The following is a 23,481-nucleotide window of genomic DNA, read 5'->3' on the forward strand; positions in this document are numbered from 1 at the left end:
AGCTGTGTCCTCAAGAGACCGCAGGAGCCCGTAAAAGATTCATAAATATTCTACACATACAGACATCTGATTATAACAGACTCAATTATGGGAAAGACATGCACAGAAGAGCCTGCTGTTATGTAGCTTGCAACTGTAAATCAAAACCGTTAGCTCATGTCCACCTAAGTATGTAAAAGTCCAGTCTTAAAAAACCCCATACCTCGTGTCTTGGGCACCAGTGCCTCTCCTGGCTTGGCCCACCTCTCCCTTGAGGTGTTCTGTTCTTTCCTTAATAAACTTGATTTTGCCATGGGTAAGACCTCAGATTCTTCTCCTCGTCCTTACCGAGAACTGAGGCCCACGAGAGAGGGTCCTCTTCTACCCTCCCTTACCAGCAACACATATAACATACATACCGAGTGGCCAAATACATAACGATAGACATTTGGTCTTCATTCACGGTTTCTGGCTCACAACTTCCAAAACCCTTGAAATGTCCTGATTGATAAGGGCAAAAAAGGTAACATTTGGTCCCTTAACCTTCAGTTGCAGATAAAGCTCCAGGGAAGGTGACTTTTGGCTCCCATCCAAGGGTGGGGGTTGGCTGCCAGGAAAACCAACCCTGTGATTAGACAGAACTTTCAGTCCCATCCCTGGAGACTGGAGGTGGAACCCATCAATCAGTCATGACTATGTAATGAAGCCTCTTTAAAAACCCAAAAGGACCACGCTTGCCCTTTTTCAGAAAGTTTCTGTGTAGGGAAACCAGAATACCTTGCGTGCCACACAGAGCTTCTTTGTCCAGGACCTCACGCTACGCATCTCTTCATCTGGCGATTTATTCATATTCTTTAATAGTCTTTTATAATAAGTGGGTAATTAGTGAGTAAACACGCTTTCCTGAGTTCCATTAGTTGTTCCAGCAAATTAATCAAAACCAAGAAGGAGGCTGTGAGAACCTCTGGTTTGCAGCCAGTAAGTCAGCAGCACAGGGAAACAACTTGGGCTTGAAACTGGTGTTGGAAATGAAGGGTGGCCTTATATAAGATTCCTTCACCTATGGAATCTGACTCTATTTCTGGGAAGGTAGTGTCAGAATTGAGTTGAATTCTAGGATACTGTTGGCATCACAAAATTGCTTGTTGCTGTACTGAAGCCCCCCCCCCCCCCACACACACACACACACGCTGATACTTGGTCCAGGAACCCTTTGCAGCTATCCTCAATTAATGTTTCATTAAAAAAATAAGAATTCTATACTCTCACTTCTTTCTTGCACGTTTTCATTTCCCAAGAAGAAATGGTCTCTGTTAAGGCTTTTCTCCATCTAGGTCCTTGACGCTGCTATTTTCTACGGTCTTGGACTCTTGTTAGTTACACCTTTCCAACTTCCAACCACAGTTTATATATTTCTTCTGGCTCTCTTTCCTCTATATTCCTAAAAATAAAATGTCCAAGTTCCAGCAATTGCTCATGTTATCACCCCACTCTCCATTTCTCTTACAAAACGTTCTGTCTCCCTTCCCCTCACTTCCAAACTCCTTGGAAAAGACGTCCATCACCTCTGCATGACCCAAATTGCTTCCATTTAGTTCACCAAAGATTTTTTAAGTGTGCGGGGAGCTGCCCGTGAGAACGGGGTCCTTTGTCTGAAGGACACAGCTCTGGGAGCTGCCTCAGTCCTTGAGGGTTTGCTTGTAAACATAGCTCTCTGTCCCGCCACCCCAGAGATTAGGCGATTATTTACTGCAGAGTTCTGGGCAAACTTCTCATGCACAGGGAAATGTTATCTGGTGTAAGAAATAATAACAGGGTGCCATTCCCATGCTCTCACGATTTCTTGTAACTGTTTGTAAGATGTATAGGTCAACCAAGAAAAAATGTTAACTGTCTTGTCGTTCTCACGCTCTCCTGTATAAATATAAGATGCTAAATAAAGCAGGTGTCAGACCACTTCCCTTTGTGGAGACGTGTCTGAACCTCTTGACCCCATCTTTGTTGTAGAATTCTTTTGCTATAGTTTTCTTTCTCAGCCGCGCCGCCACTTTTCATTTTCACCAAGAGGCTTTTTAGGTCCTCTTCCACTTTCTGCCATAAGGGTGGTGCCATCTGCATATCTAGAGGTTATTAATATTTCTCCCGGCAATCTTGATCCCAGCTTGTGTCTTTCAGCCAGCGTTTCTCATGATGTACTCTGCATAGAAGTTAAATTAGCAGGGTGACAATATACAGCCTTAACATACTCCTTTTCCTATTTGGAACCAATCTGTTGTTCCATGTCCAGTTCTAACTGTTGCTTCCTGACCTGCATACAGGTTTCTCAAGAGGCAGGTCAGGTGGTCTGGTATTCCCATCTCTTTCAGAATTTCCCAGTTGATTATGATCCACACAGTCAAAGGCTTTGGCATAGTCAATAAAGCAGAAACTTCTTGCTGGTGCTTAACTTTTCAGGGCAAGCACTAAACTGAAGGCAGAGAACTGCATTCCGTTTTCAACATACACAATAAGAAGTGATTGTACATCATCCTCCAGAGTCTTTCCAGTTTCATGGCCCTGTCGTTAAAAATGTGCAAAGTATGGTTTCTCAGCTTAAACCTAAGACACACATATATTTATTCATTTTTGTTATCACTTTATCACTCATGTCCTACCTCTCCCACTATACAGCTTACAGGAGGTTAATTTTTACCCTGAATGTTGATACTTTGTAACCATGTAACTTTAATTTTGTAGAAAAGAAGATGATTTAACATTCTCTCTAGTAGAGTGGGGGAGGGACAGGATATGTGAAAAATATCTTTTCCAAAATGGATTCTAATTTATCTTGCACCTTGGAACATACCAAAGCATCCTGAGAACTTACCAAGTCCCACTTGCACTGAAGGGACCTAGATATTCTCTGATGAAGACCTGTCAGGTAGGTTTGATTTGGATTCAAATACATTTTGCAAGTGAGTATTTACAAATATGAAAATTCCATAATATACAGAGTTACACAAGATATGGGAGAACTTTCAAAGCATGGGTTGCAGTACACTTTGATATATTAATAACTATCAGAACATATGTAAACTGAGTTTCAACTTTTTCAGATTTAATAGCATCTGTCTCAGTATCTATGATTTTAAGTATCACTGAGAAGACTGAGCAAGTATTATAATAAAATGTTAGAAAAATTGTTACACTCTTCTGTAAACAATGTAACTTGTTTTAGATGTATCTTGCACATGAAGAAGATGCTTCACCTGTTCCTTTTATCCCACTGTTTTAATCCTGAGGATGCTTTGACAATTATTTTTAATAAATGTAAATATATAAATAAGAAATTTTGTCTACATTGGAATTTTATTTGAAAATATTCAGCAGGTATCAACTACTGTATATAAACATTTTATATTACATTTTCCTTTGAGTAATCAGTCTATTTGTTTTTCATATCCACTTTTACACTTTACAGCTTTTGCGTTTTTGAGTGTTCTTTTGCAGTCATAAATCTATCAAATCTAATTTCTCCACTCAAATTTTGTAGTTTTGTCGTGTGCAGTTTACTGTCAATATAAGTTAGTGTGTTTTATTTCTTCTATTAACATTTACTCTGAATTTTCTCATATACCTGAAGATTTCCATATTGGTCCAGGATGAATTTACTATAATACTATTTAATGCAACCTATCGATTTTAAATATAAACTTGGGGAAAAAAGTAATTTTTTCATAGTGACATAAAATTTTGTTGTCTTAGGTGGATTCTTTTTAGAGTCAATGGAAAAGTAATTTAATTTCTCAAACACTTGTGCTCACTTTGGATTTAACAGACAAACTTGTGAAGTGAACAAGTGAAGATCAAAAGCACAGGTGCAAAGTGCATTCAAAGTCAAATCCCTAGTATTGATACAAATTTGCATGTGTCATTTTCCCCCTTCTCTATGGCTTCTGCTATGCAGCTAGGCGAGGATTGTTCTCTCTCTCACATGTCATTTAGGCTCCTCTCAAAGTCTCATCAGTCAACTAAAACAGCTTTCAAATACTCCAAGAATCACCTTCTTGCATCCTGTGTGTGTGCATACTCAGTCACTTCAGTCGTGTCCAACTCTTTGCGACCTACGGACTGTAGCCCTCCAGGCCCCTCTGTCCATGGGACTCTCCAGCAAGAATACTAGAGTGAGGCAGTGCCCACTGTCTTCAAACAGTTTTATAATTGGTAGCACCATTCCACTTTCAGCTTTCAACAGGTATTTTTTGCTTGTTCTCTTTTTTTTTTATTTATTTTTTATTTATTTTTATTTTTATTTTTTTTTTGCTTGCTTGTTCTCTTAAGAGTCTTCCCAAATACATGTTGAGCCTGGCTAGCCGCTGTCTTCTGCTACTCCTCCTTTACGCCCTCCCGCACCCACAACACAGCCTGTCTTATCAGGTACTTTGCCTTGCACATCCAAGCACTTTTGTTATTGTTGTTGCTCAGTCCCTCAGGCTTGTACAAATCTTTGCGACTGCATGAACTGCAGCATGCCAGAGTCCCCTGTCCTTCACTGTATCCTGACTTCACTCAAATTTAGTCCATTGAATCTGCGATGTTGTCTAACCATCTCATCCTCTGCTGTCCCCTTCTCCTTCTGCCTTCAGTCTTTCCCAGCATCAGGGTCTTTTCCAATGAGGGACTTTGCATCAGGTGGCCAGACTATTGGAGCATCAGCTTCAGCATTCATGCTTCTAGTGACTATTCAGGATTGATTTCCTTCAGGACTGATTAGTTTGATCTCCTTGCTGTCCAAGGGATTCTCAACATTCTTCTCCAGCACCACAGTAATAAAGCATCAATTCTTCAGTGCTCAGCCTTCTTTCTGGTCCAACTCTCACAGCTGTACATGACTACTGGAAAAACCATAGCTTTGACTTGGACGGATATTTGTCAGCAAAGTGATGTCTCTACTTTTTAATACACTATCTAGGTTTGTCATAGCTTTCCTTGCAAGGAGCAAGTGTCTTAATTTAATGGCTGCAGTTACTATCCACAGTGATTTTGGAGCCCAAGAAAATAAAATCTGTCACCGCTTCTACTTTTACCTTCTATTTGCCATGAAGTGGTGGGATTGGATGCCATGATCTTAGTTTTTTGAATGTTGAGTTTCAAGCCAGATTTTTCACTCTCCTCTTTCAGCCTCATCAAGAGGCTCTTTAGTTCCTTTTCACTTTCTGCCATTAGAGTGGTATCATCTGCATTTCTGAAGTTGTTGATATTTCTCCCAGCAATCTTGAGTCCAGCATATGACTGAAAAATCCAGCCCAGCATTTTGCATTATGTACTCTGCATTTCAGTTCAATTCAGTCGCTCAGTCGTGTCCAACTCTTTGCGACCCCATGGACCACAGCATGCCAGGCTTCCCTGTCCATCACCAACTCCCAGAGTTTACCCAAACTCATTCCATTGACTCAGTGATGCCATCCAACCATCTCATCCTCTGTCATCCCCTTCACCTCCTGCCATCAATCTTTCCCAGCATGAAGGTCTTTTCAAATGAGTCAGTTCTTCTCATAAGGTGGCCAAAGTATTGGAGTTTCAGTTTCAACATCAGTCCTTCCAGTGAACACTCAGGACTGATCTCCTTTAGGATGGACTGGTTGGATCTCCTTATGTTAAATAAAACTTAGCAATTTTTATTAAATTGTTACAATTTAATTTAATTTAAGGGTGACAATATACAGCCTTGTCACACTTCTTTCCCGGTTTTGAACCAGTCATTTATTCCATGTCTGGTTCTAACTGTTGTTTCTTAACCTGCATACAGATTTCTCAGGAGACAGGTAAGGTGGTCTGGTATTCCCGTCTCTTTAAGAATCTTCCAGTTTATTGTAATCCACACAGTCAAAGGCTTTAACCTAGTCAAACAACCATAGTCAAACGAATGTTTTTTTTTTTTTTTTTTCTGGAATTCCCTTCCTTTCTCTGTGATCAGAGAAATATTGGCAATTTGATCTCTGGTTCATTTGACTTTTCTGAACCCAGCTGGTACATTTGGAAGTAATGCTTGGTTCACGTACTGATGAAACCTAGCTTGAAGGATTTAGAGCATAACCCTGCTAGCATGTGAAATGAGCACAGCTGTGCGGTAGTTTACACATTGAGAGCTGGACCATAAAGAAAGCTGAGCGCCAAAGAACTGATGCTTTTGAACTGTGGTGCTGGAGAAGACTCTTGAGAGTCCCTTGACTGCAAGGAGATCAAACCGGTTGGTCCTAAAGGAAATCAGTCCTGGATATTCATTGGAAGGACTGATGCTGAAGCTGAAGCTGCAATACTTTGGCCACCTGACGCGAAGAACTGAGTCTTTGGAAAGGACCCTGATGAAGTGAAAGATTGTAGGCAGGAGGAGAAGGGGACGACAGAGGATGAGATGGTTGGATGGCGTCACTGACTCAATGGACATGAGTTTGAGCAAGCTCTGGGAAATGGTGATGGACAGGGAGGCCTAGTGTCCTGCAGTCCATGGGGTCACAAGAGTCAGATAGGACTGAGCGACTCAACTGACCTTGAAAATTCTTAGCATTGCCCTTCTTTGGGATTGGAATGAAAGCACGTTTTCTAGTCCTGTGGCCACTGCTAAGTTTTCTAAATTTGCTGTCAGAAGTGTAGCACTTAACAGCATCACCTTTTAGGATTTGAAACCGCTCAGATGGAATTCCTTCACCTCCACTAGCTTTGTTCGTAGTGATGCTTCCTAAGCCCCTCTTGACTTCACACCCCAGGATGTCTGGCTCTAGGTGAGTGATCACACCATCGTGGTTATCTGGGTCATTAAGACCTTTTCTGTACAGTTCTTCTGTGTATTCTTGCCGTCTCGTCTTAATCTCTTCAGCTTCTGTTAGGCCCGTACTGCTTCTGTCCCTCGTTGTGTCCATCCTTGCATGAAATGTTCTCTTGATATATCCAGTTTTTTTGAAGAGCTCTCTAGTCTTTCCCATTCTGTTGTTTTCTGCTATTTCTTTGCATCGTTCGGTTAAGAAGGCCTTCCTATCTCCCCTTGCTCTTCTCTGGAACTCTGCTTTCAGTTCGGTGTATCTTTCCCTTTCTCCCTTGCCCTTCACTTCTCTTCTTTCATCAGCTATTTGTAAAGCACTTTAGAAGCCCTGAATTCAGTTCCGTTTGGAACTGTGGTTCCTTTGCGGACCACCTGCCTTCTCCTTGGTGGAAGGAGTGCTGCCTGGAGGAGCGAGATTACCGCAGGGCAGCCATGTGCGTCCTCTGCACGGTGTGCGGTTTAGCTGTCTCAGTTGTTTGATCTGGTCGGATATTTTCCAGCAGGAGGACAAGTCTGGTACTAGTTGCTTTTTATAGGAGATGGATATTTAAGTTTTGTGGGGTTTTTTTTTCACTGCCATGCTCTCATAAACAGTGAAAGAAATAACAATAGCAATAATAGTGCTCCATTTTTCTTTCAGTGGCTCCTGGACCTAGAAGCGTTAGTTCTCCGTGTTTGTAGCCCTTGTGCTGGGTGCATTGCCAAAGGCAAATTCTTTGAGATGCCAAAATTCTCTTAAAGTGATTTTGAGGCAGACATTTCTCCTACTTCGTTCACTGAAGAGTGAAATCCCAGGTTGCTGTTTATTTTAAACTTCCAATATACACAAAATCTGTGGAAGTCTTATACATTTCAAACTCTTGCTTTGATTAGATAGTTGGGTTTAATCCTCTTCTTTATAAATTGGTCTTGTGATTCAGATATTCATTAACAAAATAATTGCTGAGGATGCATTTCCATTCATATTTTGATTATTAGCCTATGGAATAATTCCCTATATAGATTCATAATGCTTAACTTCTTTTAATTCATCCATATCAGTAGCCTGTCTGCTTTCTTTAGATACCTTGCAATATAGCATGTTATTTAAAACTGTTTTTTGGAAACATTCAGGCAAGATTTTCTCTGTCTTTTCAATACAACTTTGAACATGTTTGCAGAAAAATTAAAATGCAATAGTGTTCATTTTTAATATAACATATGTTGGTTTGCCACCATTTTGTAACTTTTGAAAGTTTGTCTTTAAGGCCAAATTCAGCCCTCTAAATGGGAAAATTAGCCTCATTTCTGACCCTAGTTTGATGGAATTTAGTGTAATCATTTACTTCATTCACAGCTTTGGCTTTGCGTGACGTTAGACTAATTTAAAAAAAAAAAATAGAAATGACCTTCAAAGATGGGGATTTTTCCAGTGTGACTGCTCCATATTTTCCAAAGGGAATTCCAAAAGCAGAGTTTTTACAGCAATAATTCTATTATTAGGTTGAGTATGTAAGTTCCTAAGGCTGCTGCTTTGAAGGGAACAATATTTGTTCAGATATTTATATTCTGGTACATTTGCTTCCATTCTAACTGTATCTCATGTGCTCATATCTGTCCATTTCCTTGAGCTTATCCTACCTCTACAAGATTTGTTTTAAGCTATAGTAAGCTAAAAATGATCACATTGGATAACTGTGGTATCAGTTGTTAATGAATTGCTTCATTTATTTAACATTATTTAACAAATGTTTTTGAGTTCCTGAATTGATCTTGGGAATACAGCAATGAACCAACCCTCACAGAATTTACAGCCTACCTTTAATCTTCTTAATCTGGTTTAATGGAAAATAGCATGCATCTTTTTTTTCTTTAACCTACATTTTGAACTTTTACACATTTCAAAAGCCCTTTGTGATTATTGGATGTGCAAGGATGTACTTTGTGAAAGGGGAAAGAGATTCAGAAGATTAAGGAGTTGTTTATAGTTTGATGAAGGCCATACACTTTTATTAAATAAAAAAGAAAAGATTTTAATTCTTATGAACATCTGAGATAGAAATACAGAATACTGAGGTAATAGATAAACAATCGTTTGTTGCTATTGTGTTATGCTCAGTCTTGTCCAACTCTTTGCGGCCCAATGTACTATAGCCCATCATGCTCCTCTGTTCACAGAACAAGGTCATTCGTTACAAGGGAGGTAACATCAGTATTGGAAAGGTCATTTTGGAGGTAGTGGGTTTTATAGGAAAACATTTCAGACCAGAGATGCTTTCCTTTTTCAGAAGAATCAATGAGATGGGAATAGGCAAATTGTATTACAGAAGAGGAGAGTTGTCACTTTTTCTGGAGTTTAAGTGAGACTGTCTACATTGGTTACTCTTTTGAATTTTCTTTATTTCTTAACATTTGTTTGCATCTGTATTTATTCATGAACACTAGCTTCCTTAAAAAACTTTAAATTTATCTTTGTCAAAGATTATATGTACTTATATGATTTGATACGTTTTACAATGATAAAATTTAACATTCAGAGCAACAAGGTAAGTCAAAGGTTAGATTTCTCTAATCCTATAAATCAGAAAAATGGCATCAATCATTGAACAAGTCAGTCACTAAATTGAATTTCATCTTCCTTACTAGGATCCTCGATTCAATGCAGAAGTTGACCAAATTACAGGCTATAAGACACAAAGTATTCTTTGTATGCCAATTAAGAATCATAGGGAAGAGGTAAGCCAGTTTTCCATTTTATAAAAGGTCATTTGGAAGCATTTTTCTTTTTGAAAAAAATTTTTTTTATGTTTCATACTTCTGAAATAATGCTGTAGTGCAGTTAACTGGAAAGTGCTTAAATGTTCTGCTTGATGTTTTTTTATTTAGACTTCAGTAATAGAATTGTATCCTGATTATTTACTTTTACTTAGAAATACATTTTAGACATATACTTTTTTTTACCTCTGTTTCCTGAAGATCTCACTCTATCCTAAGATATATAATTGTGGTTGTGATTATAATCAATTTATTTTATATTATATTTTGAACACTTGAATAATGTGTGTTTCATAAATGGTTATCCAATCTCAGTGGTCATCAACTGATTTTATTTTTTATTCAAAATGAGGTTTTGAAAAAAATGGATATTATTGTAGCTAACTCCAGGCAAAATTTATTGTGAAATTATAACAAGCAGATTAAAATAGGTTGGTTTATATTTCATCTAATTAGAAGGTTTGGATTCTGTAAATACTGAATTCTCTCTTCATTTTACATTTATTTGAAAAAAATAGTTAATAAATGATCGTTTAAACTGAATGCTTCACTTGAGTGTTCTCAGCCCTGCCTGCACATTACAAACAACGGTGGAACTTCTAAAAAGTTACAAATTAAGGGACTTCCCTGGTGGTCGAGTGGCTAAGACTCTGCGCTCCCAATGCAGGGGATCCAGGTTTGCTTCCTGGTCAGGGAACTAGGTCCCACATGTTGCAACTAAAAGTTTAAATGCCGCAACTAAAACCTGGCACAGCCAATAAAAAGTTACAAATTAAATCAGAATTTCTAAGGGCAGGGTGTAGATACTGATACGTTTTTAAAGCTCCTCAAATAATTCTAAAGTGTAGCCAGGGTTGAAAATCATCTCTCTAAGTGAAAACAAATAGATTGAAAGAGCTCCTATTTGTGGTTCTTAACCTTGGCTGCAAGTAGAATCACCTGTGGAGCATTTAGAAATTCTAAAACCACAGTTGTTGTTGTTCAGTCACTAAGTCCTGTCAGACTCCTGCAACCCCATGGACGGTAGCCCGCCAGGCTCCTTTGTCTGCAGATTTTTCAGGCAAGAATACTGGAGTGGGTCCTTCCTGACCCAAGGGTGGAACCTGCATCTCCTCTCCTGCATTGGCAGGTGGATACTTTACCACTGAGCCACCTGGGAAGCCCATCCAGTCGTTGACCAAGTTCCACAGATTCTTTTCTATTAGTGTTTCCCATTTCCATTTCTTTCTTTCGATTTCATTCCTGGTACCTGTACTGTACCATGATTCAGATCTTGAAGTAATGTCTGACTTTTAGAATATTCTTCTAAGGAGTTTCTGTACTTTAAGTCAGCTTCCCTTTGATCCCCGTTACTATGCTAAAGCACAGCCTTCTAACTCCATGTTTCCAAAACAGGAATGTGCACATGGGATCTTGAAATGCAGGTTCTGAGTTCAGTAGTCTAGGTGAGCCCTGAGGGAGCCTCCCACAAGCCTGAGGTGATGCGGGTGCACCCGGCCTGCAGTCACAGGTGAACAGGTCCCAAGTCAGCAATTTCTCAGTCTTCTAAATACCTTCTCAGTGCCTTAGAGTTGCTACATGGTTTCTTAAGGTAGTTGCAGCCATGCTGCTGCTGCTAAGTCACTTCAGTCATGTCTGACTCTGGGTGACCCCATAGATGGCAGCCCACGAGGCTCCTCTGTCCCTGGGATTCTCCAGGCAAGAAAACTGAAGTGGGTTGCCATTTCCTTCTCTAATGATTACTAAAAATACCTGCAGCTAAAACATATATATGAGATTAAATAATTAATTAGCTAATTAATTGTGAATGAATAAATGAAATTGAAAAGACCTTACATGGACCAATGGTGTTCTTTAATTGGATTGCCAGATAAAGAAATACAAAGCATATCTTATGCAATATTGGGGGACGCAGTTATACTAAAAAACTATTTATTATTCATCTAAAAGTAAATTTGACTGGACATCCTATGTTTTATCTGGCTGCCCTAGTCATAAACCAAGGATGTAGTTGTGTGCACTTAAGAGGGTGATGTTCAGCTTTTAGTTTATAAGTGTGTTTTAAAACCATGGCCTGAGAAACAACTTTGTACTAGTCGAGAGACTTAGCCCAAATCATGCTCTGGTTAAACATCTCTTTCTAAACTTCATGAACACTAAAGATTGAGGGAATCCATGAGAATATGCAACAACATCACCAGGGTGAAGAGACTGCCTTTCTGCAAGAGAGCATCCTCTGGGTACACACGTTACTGTCTCAGTAACTGCCAGTGAGGAAAGTGAAAGTGAAGTTGGGCAGTCGTGTCCGACTCTTTGTGACATCATTGACTGTACCTACCAGGCTCCTCCATCCATGGGACTTTCCAGGCAAGAGTACTGGAGTGGGGTGCTTAAACTAAAACAACAGCAACAAAAACCCCTGCTGTACTGAGGTACAAGTTAGGTAATCAAATTCATTCATTTTAAGTGTATAGTTTGATGAGGTTTTTTTTTGTTTTTTTTTTTTAATGTTTTCCCATTTTTATTGTATCAATTTTTTTTTCTTTTTTAACTTTACAATATTGTGTTGGTTTTGCCATACATCAACATGAATCTGCCATGGAATACACGTGTTCCCCATCCTGAACCACCCTCGCACCTCCCTCCTCATACCATTCCTCTGGGTCATCCCAGTGCACCAGCCCCAAGCATCCTGTATCCTGCATCGAACCTGGACTGGCGATTCGTTTCTTATATGATATTATACATGTTTCAATGCCATTCTCCCAAATCATCCCACCCTCTCCCTCTCCCACAGAGTCCAAAAGACTGTTGTATACATCTGTGTCTCTTTTGCTGTCTCGCATACAGGGTTATCGTTACAAGATGCATGTACAGTCCTGTGACTACCACTATCATCAAGATACAAAGTATCTGGGACTTCCATGGTGGTCCAGTGCCTAAGCCTGGGCTCCCAGTGCAGGGCCTAGGATTCGATCCTTGGTCAGGGAACTAGATCCCACGTGCTACAGCTAAAGATCCCAGTGCAGCCAAATAAATAACAACACTAATAAAATTTTGAAAAGATGCAAAGCATTTCTGTCCCCTCAGATATTTCGCTGCACCCCTGTAGTTGATCTTCTCCTCCCTCAACCCCCAGCTGCCAACAGTCCCTGAACTGTTTTCTGTCACTGATATCTTGCCTTTTCTACAATGTCACATGCATCATATAAGTGGAGTCACATAGTATGTAGTCCTGTGTGTCTGCCTTCTTTCACTCTGTGTCATGCGTGTGATTCATCCATGTTCTTGCGTGTGTAAGTAGTATGTTCCTTTTTTATTGCTGAGTGGTTATTCCGTGGTGTGGATGTGCCACGGTTTGATTATCTATTCATCCGTTGGTAGACTTTTGAGTTGTTTTTGTCTGTTAGGAGAAGCCACGCAGTTGATGTTTGCATACTGGTCTTTTTGTGGACATATTTTCGCCTGTCTTGGGTAAATATATACGAGGGGTATTTCCAGGTCGTGTGTTGGGTGTTGAATTCTATAAGAAATTTCCAAAGTCCTTTCCAAAGTGACTGTGCCGTATGCTTTTTTACCGCTGATGTGTATGAGAGTTCTAGTTGCTTCACATCCCTAGGCAACACATGTCGGTGTCAACTTTTAAAAGTTTTAGTGCTTAAATTTGATTACGTGAATAAATAACCTCGCTCACAGTCACGGGCCATCTGCTCACTTACAGACCTGAGTAAAGTGGGTTCAGCCGCAGGTCCCCAGACTGTGGCTCTCCAGAGCTCCCCCTAAGATTTCTCCTCATGTTCAGCATTCTCAGCATTGCCTGCCTCCTGGCCTCTCCTTCTTCCCCTGCTGTCTCTGTTTTACCCTGCGATGATTTGATGAGAAGACTGAGCTCTTCACTGGTTTTCACAAAAGCATATTCACAGAGAACATTTCGTGAGATAAAGAATTTTCAGTGACTTCACTGGCATCTTAGTAACTTTACTGATAGGAAGGTTTCCAAACACAGCTTTTTAAACATCTTGCGGACCCTCCCCATTCTTTGTCCTCTCCTCCCACGCTCACACTGCTGCTTTAAAGATGAGTTCACTGCGTTATGTTTTCAGCTGCTTTAAAACTAAATAAAAAGAGAAACCTTGGTTATAATGGTAGATATTTCTTTTCCAAACAGAGAATGATCCAAGTAAGCACATTTGAAGCTTATATCCAGTTGCATGCAATTAGACACTGTGCATTTTTTGGAAAAATATAAGATTAGTTGGAGATATTAGTAAACAGGAATTGTAAAAAGTTATGTTTAACAAATGCAGACACTGATTTTGGCATATTCATTGGATAAATATCTTTTTGGATATAATATTAGATTTAAAAAGTTAAGTTTACATAGTTACTTTCAGTAAATTTAATCACTGGAACAGACATAAAGCTTCCTATGCAGCATTATTAAATAGAGCACTTATAATGTATTGCTAGCCTAAGTAGAATGTGCTAGGGAAAATAAAATTAGAAGATAACTTTGTAAAGAGTTCCATGGCAAAAATAATTTCTACAAATCATGGAAAGAACTAACAGTTTCCTCTCATAAATGTACAGTGAAAAGAGTTGGCTTAAGTTGTCAAAGACACACACAAATGCTGTCCATTAAATATTTGATTAAGTATACAGTATACTTTACAGATACATTTCTATGTCTAGTAACTAATTTAGTAGTATAAAAATGCCTTAGTGTTCTCCAATCTTATCAAAGTACTAACTTCAAGAATTGGTTTGATTTCACTGTTTGTTCTCCATTTTTAAAAAATACTTCAAATAGTTCAAACATATTCCTTATATTATTAGGCATTCTAGAAACACTGATGCATCTATGGCTCCAACAATCCTTCTTTCTAACTCGAGGCACCTACATCCTGTAGACAATGCAGAGTGGAGCAGACAGTAAAGACTTGTTTTTCAGGATCAGTGATCATTAATGCTGGAGCCCTTCTGAGCAACTCTCTTCCTCTCTGGATCTTACCTTCTTTTTCTCTGCTCCTCCCTACCTCAGCCAAATTCCCCAATTGTTGCTCTTTATATGCTTAAACATTTTACATCTTCCAGCTCTCTCCTCTCATCTAGATTTCCTGTAGGACCCTCCTACGGGAGGATTCAAAGTTCCTCAAGGGTGTACACCATATTTTATGCCTCACTGTGATCTCATGTAACCATACAAAGTATTCTGATGATTATTCAGTAAATTTATGTTAAGTTGATCTCTAGGGCCATCCAATTTTGGCATCAGGTTTACTGGACTATAAAAAATGAAAGATTTTAATTTGCAGGACCCTCTTGTTTATTGGTATTAGCTGTCTGAAAAGTTGTGCAGAAAAAGATTGGGTAGCAATATTTGCCGTGTTTGTTTATAATGACACAGCTGCAAGTATTTGCTCCTAAGTATATGCATGATCTTGGCATGAATTAAGTCCAAAAAACTGCATCTCCTCATCTAATTGTTTTTAAAAGATTCTGCAGAAGAAGGTCTTTGACTGTAATATGTCCCTGGTTATGCTCAGCTTCTACTGAAATAAACATTTTCTTTAGACCATTGGGTCAGACTTTGCTCGGGACTCTGGGAAATAGGGTGCATATAGCCCAAAACGAATGCTTGCTTTTGGGGGTGCAGATCCTTTTCAGTGCTCAATCATGTCCAACTCTTTGCGATCCTGTGGACTACAGCCCACCAGGCTTCTCTGTCAATGGGATTTCCCAGGTAAGAATACTGGACTGGGTTGCCATTTCCTACTCCAGAGGATCTTCCCAAACCAGGCATCAAACCTGCATCTCCTATATCTTCTGCATTGGCAGGCAGATTCTTTACTGCTGGCACCAACTTCAGTCAGTCAGTCGGTTCAGTCACTCAGTCGTGTCTGACGCTTTGCCACCCCATGGACTGCAACACGCCAGGCATCCCTATCCATCACCTTCAGTTCAGTTCAGTCCAGTTCAGTCACTCAGTGCGGGTCCAACTCTTTGCGACCCCATGAACTGCAGCATGCCAGGCCTCCCTGTCCATCACCAACTCCCAGAGTTCACCCAAACTCATGTCCATCAAGTCGGTGATGCCATCCAGCCATCTCATCCTCTGTCGTCCCCTTCTTCTCCTGCCTCCAATTCCTCCCAGCATCAGACTCTTTTCCAGTGAGTCAACTCTTCCCATGAGGTGGCCAAAATATGGAGTTTCAGCTTTAGCATCATTCCTTCCATAGAACACCCAGGACTGATCTCCCTTAGAATGGACTGGTTGGATCTCCTTGCAGTCCAAGGGACTCTCAAGAGTCTTCTCCAACACCACAGTTCAAAAGCATCAATTCTTTGGCACTCAGCCTTCTTCACAGTCCAACTTTCACATCCATACATGACCACAGGAAAAACCATAGCTTTGACTAGACAAACCTTTGTTGGCAAAGTAATGTCTCTGCTTTTGAATATGCTATCTAGGTTGGTCATAACTTTCCTTCCAAGGAGTAAGCGTCTTTTAATTTCATGGCTGCAATCACCATCTGCAGTGATTTTGGAGCCCCCCAAAATAAAGTCTGACACTGTTTCCCCATCTATTTCCCATGAAAGCATGAGACCAGATGCCATGATCTTCGTTTCTGAATGTTGAGCTTTAAGCCAACTTTTTCACTCTCCACTTTCATTTTCACCAAGAGGCTTTTTAGGTCCTCTTCACTTTCTGCCATAAGGGTGGTGCCATCTGCATATCTGAGGTTATTAATATTTCTCCCGGCAATCTTGATCCCAGCTTGTGCTTCTTTCAGCCCAGCGTTTCTCATGATGTACTCTGCATAGAAGTTAAATTAGCAGGGTGACAATATACAGCCTTAACATACTCCTTTTCCTATTTGGAACCAATCTGTTGTTCCATGTCCAGTTCTAACTGTTGCTTCCTGACCTGCATACAGGTTTCTCAAGAGGCAGGTCAGGTGGTCTGGTATTCCCATCTCTTTCAGAATTTCCCAGTTGATTATGATCCACACAGTCAAAGGCTTTGGCATAGTCAATAAAGCAGAAACTTCTTGCTGGTGCTTAACTTTTCAGGGCAAGCACTAAACTGAAGGCAGAGAACTGCATTCCGTTTTCAACATACACAATAAGAAGTGATTGTACATCATCCTCCAGAGTCTTTCCAGTTTCATGGCCCTGTCGTTAAAAATGTGCAAAGTATGGTTTCTCAGCTTAAACCTAAGACACACATATATTTATTCATTTTTGTTATCACTTTATCACTCATGTCCTACCTCTCCCACTATACAGCTTACAGGAGGTTAATTTTTACCCTGAATGTTGATACTTTGTAACCATGTAACTTTAATTTTGTAGAAAAGAAGATGATTTAACATTCTCTCTAGTAGAGTGGGGGAGGGACAGGATATGTGAAAAATATCTTTTCCAAAATGGATTCTAATTTATCTTGCACCTTGGAACATACCAAAGCATCCTGAGAACTTACCAAGTCCCACTTGCACTGAAGGGACCTAGATATTCTCTGATGAAGACCTGTCAGGTAGGTTTGATTTGGATTCAAATACATTTTGCAAGTGAGTATTTACAAATATGAAAATTCCATAATATACAGAGTTACACAAGATATGGGAGAACTTTCAAAGCATGGGTTGCAGTACACTTTGATATATTAATAACTATCAGAACATATGTAAACTGAGTTTCAACTTTTTCAGATTTAATAGCATCTGTCTCAGTATCTATGATTTTAAGTATCACTGAGAAGACTGAGCAAGTATTATAATAAAATGTTAGAAAAATTGTTACACTCTTCTGTAAACAATGTAACTTGTTTTAGATGTATCTTGCACATGAAGAAGATGCTTCACCTGTTCCTTTTATCCCACTGTTTTAATCCTGAGGATGCTTTGACAATTATTTTTAATAAATGTAAATATATAAATAAGAAATTTTGTCTACATTGGAATTTTATTTGAAAATATTCAGCAGGTATCAACTACTGTATATAAACATTTTATATTACATTTTCCTTTGAGTAATCAGTCTATTTGTTTTTCATATCCACTTTTACACTTTACAGCTTTTGCGTTTTTGAGTGTTCTTTTGCAGTCATAAATCTATCAAATCTAATTTCTCCACTCAAATTTTGTAGTTTTGTCGTGTGCAGTTTACTGTCAATATAAGTTAGTGTGTTTTATTTCTTCTATTAACATTTACTCTGAATTTTCTCATATACCTGAAGATTTCCATATTGGTCCAGGATGAATTTACTATAATACTATTTAATGCAACCTATCGATTTTAAATATAAACTTGGGGAAAAAAGTAATTTTTTCATAGTGACATAAAATTTTGTTGTCTTAGGTGGATTCTTTTTAGAGTCAATGGAAAAGTAATTTAATTTCTCAAACACTTGTGCTCACTTTGGATTTAACAGACAAACTTGTGAAGTGAACAAGTGAAGATCAAAAGCACAGGTGCAAAGTGCATTCAAAGTCAAATCCCTAGTATTGATATAAATTTGCATGTGTCATTTTCCCCCTTCTCTATGGCTTCTGCTATGCAGCTAGGCGAGGATTGTTCTCTCTCTCACATGTCATTTAGGCTCCTCTCAAACTCTCATCAGTCAACTAAAACAGCTTTCAAATACTCCAAGAATCACCTTCTTGCATCCTGTGTGCGTGCATACTCAGTCACTTCAGTCGTGTCCAACTCTTTGCGACCTACGGACTGTAGCCCTCCAGGCCCCTCTGTCCATGGGACTCTCCAGCAAGAATACTAGAGTGAGGCAGTGCCCTCCTCCAGGATATCTTCCCGACCCAGGAAGAACCCAAGTCTTCTGCATCTCCTGCATTGCAGACAGGTTCTTTACCCACTGACCCACCTGGGAAGCCCCTTTTGCTGGGACTATTTTCCTTCTGGTCAATCATCTAAAAGAAATTATTCTGTCCCAGCCTAGTGTCAGACACAGAGCATGAGCTAAATAAATATTTTTAAGTCTATCCTTGAGATGTAAGGGACTACAGAAACTAGCAATTTTCTAAAGCAAGGTACATTGTGTACACTTATAAATTAGACGTGTCTGGAAATACGATGTCATCTCAACACTTTGCAAGTCTTCAAAAAGCATTTTGGATTTCTTAATGCTGATTTACACACTCCCAATCTATTGATGCATCTGTGAAAAACTTGTTGATAAAGATCATCTACATTTTATTTGTGTATCACTTTAAGTAAAATTAAAGAGTCAGTCAACAGTACTAGGAGCTCAATCAATACACTGGAAGCAGCTGGAGGGTACTGAGTTGATACCAACAGCATCATTTACTAGAGAATTATTCCTTCATAGCACAGAAAAAAGATAGAAAGAGAAATGATAGAAAAGTCCTCAAACCTGTTGTCTCTGGAAGATTGTGGCAACTGTCTAGAGCAGGATAATTTAACACCAAGTTAGCCCCTCCTCAATGCCGTTTCTCTGTATGCGTGCACACACACGAGACAAGTCAGACAGACGGCAATTTGGTTTTCCCCTTTTTAGAAAAAAAAATGGGTAAAAAACAGATTTTTTTTTTTAGAAAAGCAAGTTAGACTATTTGCAACGAGTAGCAAAGAGCTCCTAAAGACACAAATCCCTAGAGGGTTAATGTCCCTGAGTGTGGAAGGAAACAAACTGGACCAACTCTAAGAAAAAAATTTGAGAGGTAGAAGAATGATAAACAAATGACAAATTTTGGAGAGAGAGAGAAAGATTATGGTGGTGGGGGGAGCTAAGAAAGACAAAGTAAATTATGCATATGTTGGAGAGATCTTTGTTAATTATTGCTTTCTTTTTAAGCTAAAATATTTCACAGGTAATACGTACATAGGAAAGTTAGTAGATGTATATTATTTTGACAAACCACTTCCAAAAATTTTACTAAAATCGCCCTTCTGCGCGTGCATGCTCAGTCACTCAGCCATGTCTAACTCTCTGCGACCCCATGGACTGCAGCCTGCCAGGTCTCTCTGCCCACTGAAATTTTCCAGGCAAGATTCAGGAGTGGGTTGCCATTTCCTATTCCAGGGCATCTTCCCAACCCAGGGATCAAAGCCTGCGTCTCTTGTGTCTCCTGCATCGTGGGTGGACTCTTTACCACTGTGTCACCAGGGAAGCTCAGTACCCCCTCCACATTTTTCAAAACAGACAAGATGTACTGGAGACAATTTTTTAACATCTATGTGAACTTTAAGTTCTGATCATGATAGACTACAACCAGAGACAACTACAGAACTTGAAACACTATGTAAATGAATTGTTCTCAGGCAATGTACAACAGAAAGAACTAGATGTAATCCCTCTGAAAAGACAAATGCGTGAGGTAAGCTATGCATGCATCCTTATTTTGTCCTCTTTCCAAAATGAAGTGGAGGCAAATACAGTCCAAAAAGCAAGGCATGGTCATTCTGACTGAAGGAAACAGAAATCAATGTTTGGGTCTGCTGTGGTAACTGGAATTTGCTGGAAAGGTACCAGAGAGAAGATGTTCAGAAGAGAAACAACAGAAATCTTCACAGGATTCCACAGACTTTGGACCAAACACAACTTTGTACAGGACAAAATTTTACAAGGACTAGAACAGAACAGTTACTGGGTGACAGTGAGTTGAATAATAATTCTGGACATAATATGGTGCTAGGAAAAACTGGAGTTTCAATCATCCACAGTGGAGAGAACCTGTTGAACATTCTGGGCATTTAGTTGACAGCCTAAAAAGGGTTTGCTTCAGAAGAGTCACAGTAAGGCCATCTGCCGGGAGCCGGCATATTGCATATTGAGTGCATATTGCATATTGAGTGCAGCACTTTTCAGGATCTGGAATAGCTCAACTGGAATTCTATCACTGCCGGTAGCCAGCGTGAGGAACTCCGCCCATGACAAAGGTCATGAGGAAGGAGGCTCGGCATACGCAAAGGCGGGATCAAGCCTCAGGAGTCTCCCTGGAAATTCTCGAGCAATCTACCCCCAAAACCAGAGTCTGCCTACTTTCTGCTTTGTGCTTTCACCTACACCTCTGACTTTACGGGGGGCTGTCCCCCACTACCTCTCTGAAAAAAGTTAGCTTACAGCTCCAGTTAATAATTCCTGGGTGTGACAGTGTTTAACCTACAAACTCCTTTGGAAATCCTCTAGCCTGCCTGAATAGGTTTTTCCGGCCACATGTGATTGTTCAGAGCCTCCCAACTGTGAGAGGCAGGAGATGTTCTAAACTGTCTAAACACAGATTCTTTTGAGTGGTTAAAAGATTGATTAGAAATTGTATTGGTGAAGGGATTTTCACTTGTTGGGCCAATGTTTGCTGCTAAGTTTCCATATCCCTTACCTGCTGTGTCCCTGGCAGTGTATTGGTTAATATAATTGGTGTAAATAGTAGCTTTAATGTTTGTAACCTGGGACCCTTGAGTTAATTCTTTTTGTAGCCCACCACACCTTTGCGCTGTACGAATGCAACTTTATCTAATGCTTTTGGAGGGTGGCTCCTGACCAATCACCTTTAGAGAAAAATAAGTTTTCTGAAGAAAAGGTCTTAAAATGTTAACAGGCCTCCGGGCCAGAAGATGATGCAAATCACCTAAGCTTTTGCATATGATAAGTTTGCAGGAAGAAAGCCTGGTTTGCTGCAAGACTCTACCCCTTCCCCCATTATCCTCTGTGCATAACTTAAGGTATAAAAACTACTTTGAAAAATAAAGTGCGGGCCTTGTTCACCGAAACTTGGTCTCACCATGTCGTTCTTTCTCTTACCTTCTGGCTGAATTATTCAGCCTCTTTTCTGCACTAAATTTCCTCACTGAGCTATCCTTATTTCAGCCTCTTTTCTCCACTGAATTTCCTCACTGAGCTATCCTTATTTCAGCCTCTTTTCTCCACTAAATTTTCCTACTGAGCTATCCTCATTCTATTACTCTTTATATCCTTAATTAACGTTTAATTAAGCAGTTGTTTCCTGATCTTCGCCTACGCCGTCTCTCCTTCGAATACCCTGGTTCAGCCGGGGCTGGTCCCCGGCAGCCATCCTAAGCACAACCAAATTAAGTCTTAAACCAGTGCTCAACAGGATCAGGTTGACACTCTAGTAAATTAACTGTCCATTAGTATAAAATTCACTGATCTTTAGGGAAACAAAGAAAATCTAAATTTTTAAAAACAAAGCATCTACAATACACTACAGATTATCAAAAATGACTAGATGTGTGAAGACACAAGAACATATAACATGCAACCATGAAAAAAATAGACAAAAGAAATGATCTCAAAGATGACACATGTTGGCCCTGGGAAATAAAGTCTTTAAACTAGCCATTGTAAACATACAAAAGGTTAAAAATGTACATTCCAAGATGCTCAAGAGTCAGTTACTAAGAAGTCATAATCCTCTTCCAATGTACCTAGTAACAGAGTTTCAAACTACATACAAAACAACCTGAAAAAATCAAAGGGGAGACCTGAAAAAGCCACAATTATAGTTGGCTATTTTAATACTTCTTTCTCAGTCTCTGATAGAATAAGCAAACTAAGAAATCAGGAAGAATGTAAGACTTAACATTGCCAAGCAATTTAATCTGATTGTTATTTTTTTAATTTAAATTTATTTATTTTAATTGGAGGCTAATTACTTTGCAATACTGTATTGGTTTTGCCATATATGAACGTAAGCCCGCCACAGGTATACACATGTTCCCCATCCTGAACCCCCCTCCAACCTCCCTCCCCATACCATCCCTCTGGGTCATCCCGGTGCACCAGCCCAAGCATCCTGTATCCTGCATCAAACCTGGACTGGTGATTCGTTTCTTATATGATATTATACATGTTTCAGTGCCATTCTCCCAAATCATCCCCTGCTCCCTCTCCCAGAGTCCAAAAGACTGTTCTATACATCTGTGTCTCTTTTGCTGTCTCGCATACAGGGTTATCGTTACCATTTTCTAAATTCCATATATATGTGTTAGTACACTGTATTGGTGTTTGTCCTTCTGGCTTACTTCACTCTGTATAATAGGCTCCAGTTTCATCCACCTCATTAGAACTGATTCAAATGTATTCTTTTTAATGGCTGAGTAATACTCCATTGTGTATATGTACCACTGCTTTCTTATCCATTTGTCTGCTGATGGGCATCTAGGTTGCTTCCAAGTCTTGGCTCTTATAAACAGTGCTGCGATGAACATTGGGGTACATGTGTCTCTTTCGATTCTGGTTTCCTCAGTGTGTATGCCCAGCAGTGGGATTGCTGGGTCATAAGGCAGTTCTATATCCAGTTTTTTAAGGAATCTCCACACTGTTCTCCATAGTGGCTGTACTAGTTTGCATTCCCATCAACAGTGTAAGAGGGTTTCCTTTTCTCCACACCCTCTCCAGCATTTATTGCTTGTAGACTTTTGGATCGCAGCCATTCTGACTGGCGTGAAATGGTACCTCATTGTGGTTTTGATTTGCATTTCTCTGATAATGAGTGATGTTGAGCATCTTTGTTTTTATGGATACTATACCCAGCACCTACAGGGCTTCCCTTGTGGCTCAGACGGTAAAGCATCTGCCTACAATGCGGGAGACCAGGGTTCAATCCCGGGGTCGGGAAGTTCCCCTGGAGAAGGAAATGGCAACCCACTCCAGTATTCTTGCCTGGAAAATCCCATGGATGGAAGAGCCCGGTAGGCTACAGTCCATGGGGTCGCAAATAGTCGGACACGACTGAGTGACTTCACTTCACTTCACTTACTGAGCACCTAGAGAATACTCTGTTTTAAAATGCACATGTAATAGTCACCAAGATAAATCATGTGCTGAGCAAAAAAAAAAAAAAAAAAACTCTCAAAATGTAACAGGATTAAAATCATGTGAATTATGCTCTCAGATCATAATAAAAATTAAAGTAAAAAATCAATGAACACAAAATATCAAATATTTG

General features: G+C 39.6%; 1 long non-coding RNA gene across 1 annotated transcript; it reads left to right on the plus strand.

The window, feature by feature from the left end:
- The first annotated feature begins 2,181 nt into the window (after window positions 1-2,181).
- On the plus strand, window positions 2,182-13,595 carry LOC132345471 (uncharacterized). The gene is made up of 3 exons (XR_009494813.1): window positions 2,182-2,899; window positions 9,404-11,975; window positions 12,383-13,595. It is a non-coding gene; the product is annotated as an uncharacterized lncRNA (long non-coding RNA).
- Window positions 13,596-23,481: the final 9,886 nt, after the last annotated feature.

Source organism: Bos taurus, chromosome 6 (assembly GCF_002263795.3).
Source record: "Bos taurus isolate L1 Dominette 01449 registration number 42190680 breed Hereford chromosome 6, ARS-UCD2.0, whole genome shotgun sequence".
NCBI lineage: Eukaryota > Metazoa > Chordata > Mammalia > Artiodactyla > Bovidae > Bos > Bos taurus.